The sequence below is a fragment of the Anopheles stephensi genome, chromosome 3 (assembly GCF_013141755.1).
Source record: "Anopheles stephensi strain Indian chromosome 3, UCI_ANSTEP_V1.0, whole genome shotgun sequence".
Classification (NCBI taxonomy): domain Eukaryota; kingdom Metazoa; phylum Arthropoda; class Insecta; order Diptera; family Culicidae; genus Anopheles; species Anopheles stephensi.
The window spans coordinates 54,094,478-54,108,824 of record NC_050203.1 but is presented as its reverse complement, the minus strand read 5'-3'; the positions used below and the strand labels follow the sequence as shown (position 1 = coordinate 54,108,824).

The 14,347-nt window shown below is 44.3% G+C and overlaps 1 protein-coding gene across 2 annotated transcripts in view; it reads left to right on the top strand.

The window, feature by feature from the left end:
* Positions 1–14,347, top strand: part of LOC118513315 (zinc finger protein ush) — a 219,569-nt gene that overhangs the window by 86,723 nt on the left and 118,499 nt on the right. The gene's annotated exons all lie outside the window — the stretch shown is intronic.

Genomic DNA, 14,347 nt, shown 5'->3' with positions numbered 1-14,347 from the left:
CCGAGACGTGTGAAAAGTGGTGAATAGGCCAGAAAGACGAGCCGAGTGAAGCAGGAAAGTGCATATGTGCTCGGAAGACGGTGAGGCATAGGGCTGGTGCTAGAAGTTGTCAAACCGGTGCTTCGTTTAGTACGGCAAGTGAGACGAATGAAGCGGTTGTTTTACGTGTTTTCAAGCTCCGGTGGACGAAACGGTCTAATGTTTCATAACACAGGGTTGGTAGATGTGCAAGCTAAGGGTGTTTGAATACGTTTTTTTATGTTTATTGTCACGAGGTGGTGATGAGTGCTGTAGGGGTCTTGTTTTGAGTTGTGTTGACGTTCAGTGTGGTGTAGGGTTCAACTGATGAAACTGGTGGAGACGTTGAGAGAGTGTAAGTGCATGTCTCGCTTTGGCTTCGTTTGTTTTAATATGCAATACTCAGTTGATGTTTATGGATTGCGTTTTACTTAAAGTATGATTTCAACAAGCCTGATTATTTGAAATAATGGGAAGATAATACGGCAAGTCTTTGATTTCTATTCCCATAGTGCCTGTATGGACTGCCAGGGCTGACAAGTATTTAAGGAGCCAGGAGAAGAGACTCAAATGCTCGATTATTGAAAGACAAATTGAAAGATCATCTTCTCTTTTGGCATAACGACCTCATGGGTAATGCCTGCCAGCTCCGAATTACTAGACTTAATTATACGACGTAGTTGGATCGTCAGTCCTCACTACGGGCGAACGGTCCGAATAGGATTTGAACTTCGATCCTGCCGTATGAAGACCAGTGCCTTTGCCGCCTCACCAACTTTAATTGAAAGATATTGAAGTAAATTATGAAATGAATATCATTAGCACTCTATCTATTCCTGAAAACTGCTTTCAGTGGATGCAGTTAAATGTGTATGGGATGTTTTCGAAAGAATTCGCTCCTGACTCATTTGCTGTACTGAGCTGGGGTGTCTCACACATTGTTCTCACTAGAAGTTTCCCCCCAGATAACGAGAAAGCTCGAGTGATAAAATACAAACAGTCAGAGAAAAAAATAACACATCTCCATACATGGCAAGTAGAAACGTGTGCTGCCCACAAAGGGATGATTGTGCTGGCGCGATTAGTTTGTTGACTAATAACACAGAAACGATGAAATGGATAGCGACGACTGGCAGACGTGCTTCCCAGCAAGATTTTACCATACCATATCAAACGCCTCCCGTTGATAAATAGTTGGTTTAGTCACTGGTGTTCAGGCTGTCTCTGATTCCGACTCCGACTCCACTGTGTACGCCTTCGTTTGCGCTACATTGCGGACGACTCAAGTCGAACATATTTTAACACTTGTTTGATTGGGGACAAAAATTGGATCTTGATTGCAGTGACCACTTCCCAAGTCGAGCGATGGAGCGACCGATACACGATGGAACAAAATAACATTCAACAAACTCGTCGCCCAATCACATCGCAGAACGAGGAAACATTCGTCCAGATAAAGAGAGAAAAAACAACGAACCGAAAGCGTTTGTACGTATGAATGTAGATCTTATCCGAGCTGTTGGCTTCCGTGGAATGTCCAAATTTTGACACGTACCCCGTTCCATTCGGGGGCCAGCGTCCATGGCATCCGGAGCGCTCGTTTCGTCTTTCAGTTTTATTATTTTCATCTCCTAATCGCGGGTCGATCATCAGTCAACGAACGGGACCGACCTGTCAGAATTTGTAATAACCAGTAATAAACGAGTCCGTGCTCCGTGGTTTCTTGTGCGCTAGAGCGAGCAGCAGCAGCTCACGATGTTCGAATGCTGATTCAATCGATATTCAATTTTTCTTTCCCAACTCCCATTGTCTTGTTGGTGTGTCTTTGAATCAGGTTTTCGGTCGCAAAAAGTGATAAGATCTGTGGCAGGTTACAGTGATTGGGATGATTTTTTGTTGCGTGAAAAAGTGGACGAAATCTTATCACGACTCTCGGATCGTTGGAACGCGTTGGATTGTTTCGAGCAGTTTCGACGTGATGGTCGAGCAGTTGGACGAGATCTCGGAAACGATCTCCATGTGTTCTTCGGCTGGTGTGATGGCGCCGTGATCTTCACTGGGCGTGCTGCAAGTGCTCGTCACAAGAGGTTCTACAATCGGCCAGAGTAATGCATCAACGACGTCAAATGTCGATAGGGCGTTGTGGTGTGTCTGGTTAATTTCAGCTTCGATCTGAATGTTCGATAAGCGACGCACGAGATATCGAGTGGCTGGTGGAAAACAGTCTGTTCGCGCCAGTTCACTCAGTGGAGCTAATTTCTTTTTTCACGATTGGAGTAAGCGAATAGGGAAAAACGATCGAAACATCAACGAACGATTATTATCGAGTGTTTTAAATGTCTGCTCACTTGTAAACCATTATTTTTTATTAAAATACCATTTTAATATTTTTGTTGTCTTAAATGTGTGTTGAACGAAAGGAAATTCTACTAAGTGAGGAGTGTAGACCATAGAGAGCACTGTGCAACTGTGTCTATCTGCATCCCGATAAGAAACGAAGCTGATCGATGCGCTTTTTGGGGCGTTCAGCTGTCCATGAATGTCTGAACCATTGAACTTGACTGATAAGGCATGATCGGTACGAAAGAATTTAACATCGAAAGGGAATTTCAAGGGATGTTTCTACTTCTATGTGTATATATATGTGTGGAGTGTTTGAGAAGAATATTGAATTGTTAGTCAAATCTTAGTGAACTTCAATACAATATGTCAACTTAAATCCTTATGTAGCTACTGAGTTGGTAGAAGAGTCAAACAAAAGGGATTACAGCGTCCGAAGTATAGCATATTGAGAGATGAAGGAGATGTTTACTACGAGGGAACGCACAACCCTATCAGACCATGTCTACGATTACGCATTGTACAGAGATCATTGACATCTACCCTATCAGTTGTTGCTCTCGTGTAAGAGCATCCCGTCGCATCTTGAAGACGTGGCTATATGTTTCCGGTCCTGTTCTTTTAATTGATGTTTTATTAGAATGGTGAAGAATAAAGAATGAAAAGGCAGGCATGGTTTCATTTACATTCCTCTGCTATTCACATTCCTTCGAAATGTGATGGTTGAAGTTCATTCGTCAATTTAGGTATTGTCTAATGCTAGATAAAATGTGTTCTCGATTTCTGAAGTGGCGAACTGCAACTACAACCTCTTCTCTCTTGTGACCGAACATACTTGGCCTTTCTTTTGAATTGGCTTATTGAAAACATCAAGCAGAAGTCAAGCAAACCTCAATATTTGTTTTCAAATGTATGCATTTAATAGGAAGATAACATCATTTTAATTGACTTTTCCATTTGTTCTACGGAAACTGATAAGAGTCTGTCATTCCTACACTCAAAGATTCCTGTAGTATGGATGATTGGGAAAAATAGATTGACGTCTTGTGCTGTCCGATCGATGGCTCAACTACGAATTGAACCTTAGTTTAGACAAGCCCCACGAATGGAAGATTGAAAACACTTCTCAATAGAAGCACAGTTCTGACCACAATTGCTTCAGTTCCAAATCAAAATACAGACAACGCTAGGGAAAGATAGATGAATATCCCTCGCAAGTCCCACAGTCAACACAAAAACACATTAAATGTCAAGGTATCGAAGTAATCTGGCGGTTGGCATTCGCCCAGGCGGAATGTTTTATTTTTTCGCTCTTTGATTCGTCGGGAATAGCTTTTCTGGTTCAAGTTTGTTATCTCGTCCAAGTTTCACTACCCGGGGAACCCAGGGAACTGCGTCACTGAGAAGAGAAGAAGCTATCGGTTTTAGAGAAGTCTTTGAACGATAAGCAAAATTTCGAGTAGTAAATCCAGACGAGACGAGTTCCAAGAGGACCCACCCAACGAAAAGAGAAACACAATCCACCCCTGTCCAGACGACTGGATACCGATCCGAATCTGACGTTGGCGCAACTTGTGGAAAATAAAAATATAAAAACCACCACATTGGTATTGGCGACCGTACAAACACGCGTCGGCTCCCGGCCGTGCCGCATAGATCCGCGCCACAGATAGATCCATCCAATGTTATCAAATCATAATTTTGCTTATGCCCGATATTTTGGCTCCTTTAACGATGCCGCCGATGCTTTGTGTCTAACGGTGGGTCTTATTGTTGTTACCTTGCACGATGTTTGATAGAGACAGTGGAGGAGAAGGAAGAGAGAGAGAGAGAGAGAGAGAGAGAGAGAGAGTCTAATTTACATATTTATGAAACAATGCTCCCTCGACGGCAGGAATTCCGGGTTGCGTTGGACGGCGTCAGAAGGTTCTGCTTGCTTTGGCTGACTGGCTGACTGGTAGTTAGCGTGGATGGCGTTGCTTCCGGTCAGAATGCAAAGCGCACGGGACGGTGTATTCGTACAGCTTTTGCATTACGCCCAAACAAAAGCAGCGAATGAGTGGGAGATCAAATAAAACTATAACGATAAAGGGACAAAGTCTGTGTGTGTGTGTGTGTGTGTGTGTGTGTGTGTGTGTGTGTGTGTGTGTGTGTGTGAGTAAGACACAAAAGACACCAGCAGATAGGTGTATCCGTGACCATTAAGCATGTGAAAAGCTTAAGCCGAAAGCTTCTGGCCACCCCGCCAAAAAACGCAAACACTTATCGGCTATTGATATCTACTTATTTATCATATTTATATTTCTTTTCGTTCCGCAGCGAGAACGTGCCCACCTTCGGGGACTTTTTGTTGGGGGAACGATGTCTGATGGTTCTACTGCTTCGGCGTCTTATCTTGGGTTGTTTTTGGGGATGAAGTTGCGAGGAAGGATGTTTGTGGAGGAACAATGATTTTGGATCTGTTTTGATTTGTTCCGGACCGCCAGAAAGCAATGCCGGTTGGCAACAGGATTGGGAGAGGTCGTTGAAGACAACAGGTCGAGTGGAGATGGTTTTATTTTTGCACCTTCTTGACTGGCTCAATTATCATCGAGATTCAGTGATGCGATTGAGCATGAGGAAGCCTATTTCTACACTTTGACTTGCTAAGAGATAGAGATTAATGTATTGGAACAATTTCTGTTATTGATCATGAATTTTCTGCCTTCAAAATTTCCACCAAACGCTCGGATTCTCCAATCGCACATTGTGAGCTAGAAACTGCTCTAAATAATCATCGCACAACGCACGCACCAATTCTCTGGCCATAATCCTATCGTGTCTGGTGAGTCTTTCCGTCCACCTTGAAATCCCATCTGCTATCGCATCTCTCCGAAAGAAAGAGTCCAAATACCCCCCTACAAAACCATCATCTCCCGTGGCGACTGGCGGGAAAGATAAGCAAAGCTTTTAAGAGACATTCCACTCCGCCCGAGGCCTTCGTTCCGGTCACCGGTCTGACCCACGCTGGATGGGTGACCGGATTTTCGGATCGAATCCATCCGACAAGAATTCATCGGGCAAGATATGGCGGAACGCCAAAAGAAAGATGGAAGCGTAGATTTCGTACGTTAATTGATTAATTATCGATACCCGATTGCATTTGGACGAGAGTCGCGGGGAAATACAAAGGGATGCCGGGGCAGTTTGTTTCCAGACCACTCTTTTAGCCGAGGCGCCCTTGTTTCTGCTCACTCCACATCTGACTCACGCACTCTCTCACACACACACCAAGGTCAACCAATTTGTTCGTCGAAAGTGCAACCCTCAAGGCGAATAGCTCCGAGGGTTCCTTTCCGATTCCTTTTCGGTGTGTTGCGGTGCCCACATGCGCCGGTGTGCGTTTTATGTTAATTGATGTTATTTTTCATGCCGATAAGACACCGCATACTAATCTCGCGATCGCAACTCACTAAACGGTCACGGGGAGGGATGATCATAGTGATCGTGGAGGACGAAGACGAGGGCTTTGTAGAGCTCGCTCCACTCGCCGTTGGAGAGGAACTTCATCGATATATCTTACTCCCGGAGGCACCGACGTAAGAGAATAAAATTATATGCACTCGTTTATCGCATTTGTCGGTGGACTGTTTTCAATTTAAAGCCTTGTCTGGATGTATTCCTTCCAGCAAGTATGGTCAACGCTATACTATGCTGTGATCTTCGGCTTAGTGGTGTGTGTTTGTGGCCAGAGATTGTGATAGTGGGGAATGGGTTAATCCTCCCCTTTCTAGCCATTACCACCCAGCACACTGGTAGAGTAGCTATCGGCCATGGCCATCTGGTGTAGATGCTTGTCTAAAGAGTGCAGCCTGTGGTTGTTTCGCTCGCACTTGTTACCCAACCGAAGATCGAATGGTGGTGCGTAATCGAGTGGACGATCGTAAAAAATGTTTCTAAAACGAATGCTTTTTAGATTAAATGTTTGAAAGTGTGTTTGTGTGTGAGTAGTTGAGCTAATAGAGGTACACCGACACCAGAGCTACAATTGCTGGAAGCATTCGTTGCTGACATTCATATGGAGAACCTAAGCATTGTTCAGGTGAATCGATTGAGCAATGTTGGTGGAAAACTACTCCAAATGTCTTTATAAATACTGAACAGGTTTTAGGCAGATATTGAATATCCTCTTGAAACAACATAAAAGACTTGCTTCACTTTGGTAAGGAAATTTGAGCGACGAGGTTATGCAAATAAGTCATAAAGACACAGAAAAAGTCACATTGGATCTTCTTCCCTCACACCAACTCTCAGCTCCACCAACTTTAATCAGAAATCTTTCCATGGAACTGACCTTTCCTAGGGTGTCCTGGCGGGGAAAAAACAGAAGCCAACTGTAGCAGACGAGGTGGAAAGCTTATTTGCAGATTAATTCGAACAGGCGGAAAGTTTTTCCCCCTCTTCTCACGTCGCACGCAGACACCGTGTGGTCGTTAGAGATTTCCTCCTTTTATCCTTATCGGTGGCAGGAAAAAGTGGAAACTCTTTTTCCGGGGTTTCGGTTTTCTTTTTGCTCGAACGATCAATCAGCAGGAAATCGTAGAATTCGCTCGTAGCACTCGGGACGCTTTCGCCCATTGAATCGTTGTACAGTTTTCTTTTATCTACTTCTGAGGATGCATTTTTTGTCCAACTTCATGTTCAACATCCTCGGTGAATCCTGGTCGGTCCGTGTGGTTCGGTGTCAGGCTCGGTTCGGAGTGTGCAATTTGTGTCCGGGAGATTCTTGCGGTTATCGTGCCACCCGATGCGGTTTGTCTTAGAGTTTGATGGACAAATTAGCTTTCGCTTCGGTAATGGCACACCGCCTAGGGATGGAAGGTGTTGGGATAAAGGATGGCCTGGTCGGTTTGAGGGTTCGGAAACATTCCGAAAAGGAAAAACAGAACGAAGGGAAAGCTATTCAACTTTGACTGAAAAAATGCGAAAGTGGTATGAATCTGTTTTTGACAAATTAACTTCGTAATCATTTCGACGGACAGAAGAGTTCAGCGGGTTTTTTCTAGTTTTATTTGCCCAATCTTCCTGCTGGTCTGGATGACAAATTTGAAAGGAAATCAAATCAATTTGACTCATAACTTCCCCTGTCAGAGTTATATTCTATGATTTATAGCTCATTTTCTGATAAAATGCCCAGAAAAAGACGGCTTGGGTGCGAAAATAGAATCATCAAGGCATTTTTATTTATCCCACGAACGAACATAAGTAAAATACGATAAAATGTGGCTAGCGGATCGTCATCGTCATCATCATCATCGTACCAGACATCGCATGCCGGCGCTTGTCGATGGGAGTACGTGCGCTTGTTGCAATCTTTCTCTCGGCACGTACTGTTCAAGACGGAAAGTGATAACGCTGTGATAGCTGCCATGGAAGAACACAGGTTTGAAGAAGGTGTAAATGGACCTCACCCAACACCATCGGGAGTAGTTACTTTATGGACCCGCAACAATCGGGAAAAAATATGAACTCTTGGGTCTTAGCACTGAAAAGGCGCTTGGTAAAGAAATCATACATAAGCTCTTCAAAGACGATTATCAAGCTGAAGAATGACGTACAACCTCCAGTTGATCAAAATCGCAGTTTGCGAATCTAGAACGTTCGTTTCAATTGCTTGGTTCAGGGTAATGGGAGTGGCTCAGAACAAGGGACAGGAATCCCAAGCACCCACTTTCACTCGCTTCTAATCAGTTGCAGGATGAGTGTGGTGTTTGGTTTGATGGTTGGTGTACAATCCTTTAATCGTTGTCTACATTGATTCCGTGTGATTCACTGCAGACGTCTAGAACAATCAACTAATCTTTGTGGTCAAAAATAGGCCAGCGATTGATTCATCCATGATAGAGTGCATAAAGTTTCGAACTTGCGATTGCAACCCAGCTCCCCAAATAAAATTCATTTACTGTTCATGAGATATTTGGTAAGCTCTCCATAAGTCGTTGATGCTCAAATTAATGTTGTATTTTAGGCGTTTACTCATAAAATCTTTACTCATGTGTTGGGAATGTGTATTGAAATGTTCCCCGCGTTTCGGCAGTCACAGTCACGGTCGCCACAGACCGAAGAAACGACAATAATTCATCGTACGATTTATCAAATCGTTGTCTCATTTATATTAATATGGATAACGTGATAGCGCTGAGTGCTATTGTCCCGACACGTTATCTGCGAGACGTCGCGGGACGAAACGAACGGTCGGACGAACAAAAAGCCGCTTTAGCCAGGAAAGTGTGCGGAGTTGTCTGAAAGCTCCAGCGACAACAGTATCAAAACTGGTCCTGCTCCGGAGGCGTTCTGTGGCGCCTGCAAACGACGAGTCCCTTCACCGCTCAATCTTGGACGACGCAGTGTCCCTTTGCCCGGGTTTGACTCGGGAAGGCTTGAGCGGTTGAGGTGAGATAAAGTTTTCCAGATTAACCTCCGGAGAGTGCAGTTGGTGCGATAAGACGTAAAAAAGTGGTGTCCGGTTGGGTTCGGCAGACGCACCGGGGCGAGATGTGCACAGACACTCTGACACATGCACACGACGAGTACGATGGTAGTGGGAGGCGCTCGGTGAGAAGCCAAGAGTTGATAGGGACGGAAAGAAATGTGCCAAAACGTCATTGATGGTGCAGAAGTTGAAGAACAGTGATGAAGGGTTTTGAGGAATTGTATTTGTGGGTGAAACAGTCATCAGTCGGATGCGTATGACGCAATGAGCCGTATAAAACAAATGTATAAGGTCCCGGGAGAGCTTAGGTATTGATGGATGGAAGAGGAAATTTAGACGACCTACTCAAACCAAAATTTAGCGGATTGAACAGATAATAGAGTGTCTATTATGTATAATAATAGAACAGATAATAGAGTATCTATGTGGCATCAGTTGTCGCTTAGTTTATGACGTTTTCAATCTACGTTTTCTTCAATAGAAGTCTGTGTTAATGACTCATTGGGGCGGAATTAGAGAAGTATCTGCTTTTTGTATGATCTAGGTGGAGTTTTTATGGTGTTGCAGTAATTTCAACTACAACCCTCAGAAACGAATAATTGTTATTCGTTTATTTACACCTTCCATTTAGCATCGCATGTTTTGGGGATGTTTATGCTTTGAATGCCTGCTACAGATTAACATTATAGCCTCTTTAGCATGTTGAGAAATTCTTCAGCAATTCGTAGCCTCCAATCTGTTTGATAAGAGGACGAATGCACGAAAACGGAGGCCACACAGTCCAGCGAGGAACCAGAACAGGGATTCTCGTATTTTCCGCTTTCCTATGGCGCCAATGTGTCGATGATGGCTCGTCGTTGGCCCAAGAAAAGAAGCCAGCCTCGATCAACCGATCGTTCTACAGTCTCCCCTTGGATTCACCAGCTCTCCTTGCCTCGCGAAAGATAAGAAGCCTCTCGGCGTTTGGGCTTTTTAACGCTGGCCAACACGCTGCGCACTGCGGTGGTAATAATAATATCAAATTGCAATAAATTTGCTACAGCTTGTTTCCAGTTGCAGTTTTTACATCGTTTCGAGCGCCGTGCTATCGGTTTGTACCGCAGAGAGTTCTTCCGCCGCTTCCAACCGAAATCGAAATCCGTCCACCAACAAGAACGCGGTGCACAGAAATTCGGCAACGGATTGGCAAAGGAACGTTTTTTGTGTGCAGTTTGTGCATCGTAACGGGGAACGAGACGATTGCGCACCGTCTTTACCTATGGGTGAGGAGGACGGTGAGGTACGAAAGGGAATGAGCTGGGGGGAAAAGGGAGGGATTCTAGAGATAAGGACACGTCGTCGTTTGGATGTGCTTCGTCGGGCCAGGATACCAGAGCGGGATGGCTCGATGGGCCACGGCTCCATCCTGGGAATCGGTCCATTTTCCACGAACGCGATAGTCTTATCCTGCTCGTCTTCTAAGGTCGATGGACGAGGACATTGGACATGGGGAAGACGAGGGAACAGGTCTTGAGCATCTCCAAACGACACTATCAAGGAAGTAAGCAGTTTCTCTCTGCACGGTGTTGTTCTTGGATGCGCTTCGTATCGAGTCCTTAGAGTACGAAGACACGAGGACGGCTTGGTACTAAACGAGCCCTATCGCTTTATTTTCACCCGATTTTGACCCCGACTATTCCTTGAGCTTGAGGAAGAAGGAATAGTTGTGTGTCTTTCTCGTTCCACCAGCAAGTGTAGGAAATATTTTCACGTCGCTGTTCGTCCTCGTCCAGTCCTTGGTCGACAATCCTTTCGCTTTTCCCAGGAGAAAACGTCATGCAAAGCAGCAGCAACGGATTCTTCTGCACGATCAGCACAACACATCTCTCCACTAGAAGATAAGCAGCAAAGAAAAACCTCCCGTCCAGTGATATCGCCACGAGGACATTCGTATATCGTGGACAGCTTCTCCTGGGCGCAGGCACTCGGCACCAGGATCTCTGTGTCGAGCGATGGCGTTAGAAGGATTGAGTTTTATTGAATTAGTATAATGGTCCACAACGGTACGACACAACTTTCCTCACTCTCACAGACACAATCGCACGTATAAATACACTTGCACGGTCGGTATCTCGCCTGGCCGAAGCCATGAATAGGGTGTTTGTCTATTTCCAGCGTTGATATGGGGGATATGGGGCGTTGGCGAAGGGACAAACGCTAAGCTTCTTGACTTGGTGGTTTCTTGAGAACATGTTGGTTCTCTTTCAGACACACACGTACACACACACACGATGGCAATCGTCAAACGACTGGTTTTTGGTGGGAGAAACGAAGATATGAGGAGCAACATGCAAAGGCATCCGATGTCCTCTCACCCGATGGATGGCGTTTAGTGTTCGGTGAATCGATTGACAAGGAGGGAAAGGACGTCTGGAGTCGATGTCTCATCCTTCATGACACAGTTTCGTCCTTGTGAAACATCGTACAGCTGGTAAGAGCTGTTATTTCAGGCTTGCTTTGAATTGTGTCGCTCTTCCCAAGCGACACGCCCGTCTCGTCCTCTCGCACCAAACTCCGATCACTATCGGCTCCACATACTCATTCTGCTGACGGTTGTACATTTGTTGGTGCGATACTGCTTCAAGCAGCAACTTGCTCCATCGGTGTCCTTCACGAGCGTCTGAAACAATAGTCCTCACACATCGGAGGCTCCTAGCCTAATGTTGCGGTTGTTTGCTCCGTTGCTACAAGTGTTGCTTCTCATCACCGAAAGACCTGCAACAGCGCACAAAGCCGTGTAGTGATTGCTTTTGGCACTGCTTAAATATTTATGCATTATGACTCTTGAAAGGACAGGAAGGATGTGAGTGTTGTAGAAGACATTAGAGCACTTGTTCGATCGGACTTAGCGGTCATACTACATTGAGTGGAAGATGTATTGCAAGAAGGAGAGTCTTCAGCAGAATGATACATCAGATTACTTTTGTCGTATGAAGAAAGCATTCCTATTAAACCAATGGACAATCTTTACAAGAAAAAAATTAAATCAACGAAGAAAACAATAAAATCGTGTAATTAATGTCGGCGTGGTCAATCAAAATGGACCGTGATCGAGATCATCATCTTGAGCATCCTGGAACGTCCCGCATTCGCTGCTTTCATGTATATCCTGTTAAAAGACAAATCACTGCCATCTCAAGTCTGATTGCAAATATCCAATACAGGCGACAGCATGAGTGACTGTGTGTGTGTGCGTCCTGTAAACGCATATCAGCGTGTTGTTGGTCTGGAAACTGCCCACAGACGATGACTGCTTTCTCCTTAGTGCTTATCTATAATGAAATCTTATCGTTGGCCGAACGCCATTTGCTTCCTCTAATCCTCCCCAATCCTTGGGGCAGTTTTTCATTTTTGGGCAGTATCTTTCCTTTGCCAGTGTCTATTTGGCCACTCGCCACCATTGTGGTGGTTGTCCGTGTGCTTTTTACGCTTGTGTGTAAGCGTCCATTTGGCGTGTTGGATGTTATCGAATCTCTTGCTGGAAGCCAATCGTTTTCTTTATGTCGCGCCTTTGCTATGAATGGATGACTGCAGGCCCACTATCAGCCATCGGAAGCAATTTTTGTGCTGTTGAAGATGATTCGGAGATGATAATTTGTAGCTTTCCTTTGGCTTTTGCATTTCAGGGGAGGAGTGGGTGAAGGAAGATTCTAGTTGAATTTATTGATTGAATCGAAGGACATTGCTCCATTTTTGAAGTGCTTCAACATTTATTTTATGATTCATATTATAATTTTCAATCCCTCAGAGAAGTTTTTTCAAGAGCTGCTGAGTAAATATGCTTGTTGCACTCTTGACTTATATTATAATTCTTGGTGAAATATTTTGTTTAACAGCAATGTCATAAAACAGTTATTCTTCAAGGTATCGACATATTTTTCTAGTTAGCCTCAATGTTAGAAAGACACTTTACGATGCTTTGATTTCATCCCGTATTGTTGTGTTGTTTCGATTGTCACCACAACGTCAAACACGTCAGTCCTCTGCCATTGCAAGCCTTCTAGCACAACTGGATCAGCAGCCGACGTCGATGAAGAGGGAAAGAAAGGGCATCAATCAGATCGAGATGCTACCGTTTTGATTTCGCCACGCGAATAAGACAAGTGATCGATCAATTTGACATTTGACACGCCAATCGACCGGGCGAATCCACATGCGAGAATGTGTATTTGTTGGGTTGGTTGGTTGGCTGGTCGAGATGATGTAGTTAGCTTCGTTGCTCATCAGAGGTCGAGATTATCGGTGAAACAAGTTCAGAAAGAGTTGATGTCTACCGTATTGGGGAAGAGATTACGCTCATTGGCATGCAAAGGGTTGATGAAACCGAGCTAGTGACGTCCACATCCACGAGTAGTTTGTCTTTATTTTCTGACTATTCTATGACTATCTATTTTCTGATAAAATTATTTTACCTATAGTTTATTAACCAGATAAATTTCCATTCACTATTGCTTATCAACAATTACTGATGCATTGTTTTGTCTATTCTTTTATTTACAGGTAAGTCACTGACTGTTGTACCAATTCCGGACACCAATCGCACCGGTATGTGCAATCGATATCGGGACCAATAAATCATCCAATACCCAGCGGCCACAAAATCTGATTGATTGTGCCTATCGCTTATCATCACTCACGGCCAGTGAGCATGTTTGATTCGATTTATATTCGTCCTTATCGGGCTCGGTACGTGGTACATGGTTTGCTTAAGCGATTATTGATTATCGGCGCCGGATGGAATTCTATCACGATGATTCGCATTTCGATTAAGCCATGAAACGTCGATGGGTGGGAAGGGATTACGAATTTATCTACCAATGTACGGGTTACTGCGGCGTCGGTTAATGATGGCGCCTATTGGTGAACGATAAAATGACAAACGCTCTGTGGAAGCTAATCATATTTGTAAGCCACGGTGAGTGAAAGGATTGTGACTTATCATTTGATGCTTCGGAATGTTCGCCTCTGCTCTCTTATCGCGAAATGATAAATGCAGCCCAAGGGATTAATCAATTTACAAGCAGGCGGAAGAATCGATCTTAACTCTACAGAGTCGAGCTGTTCAGAAACGTAAACTTTGATGGTGTGTTTATTCCATGCCTTGATCTCTATCGACAATCAGCGCTCTTATATGCTTCATCTTCGGTAGTCGTCTCGAGTGTTTACTGTTTTGACCTCAGGCACGTGCCTCGCGTTGCTTCGAATCCAACACACCGAGAGAGTGGGGTTTGTTTATGGTATTAAGGCGGCTGATGCGAAGTGAAAGTTATTGATACAATATTGATATTTTCCGTTTAATGATTGCCCTGCAGTGTTGGAACGACGGTAGGGATGAATGAAATACCACGCGACACAATGGAATGCGATGGAGGCTCCATTGATAACGGGATGTGATAAGGTTGGGTGTGTGTTGGAGGTTAGTAGAAGGCAAACGTTTATTATGTCAGAATAATCTTGGAAGAGTTTGAATATTTTCCA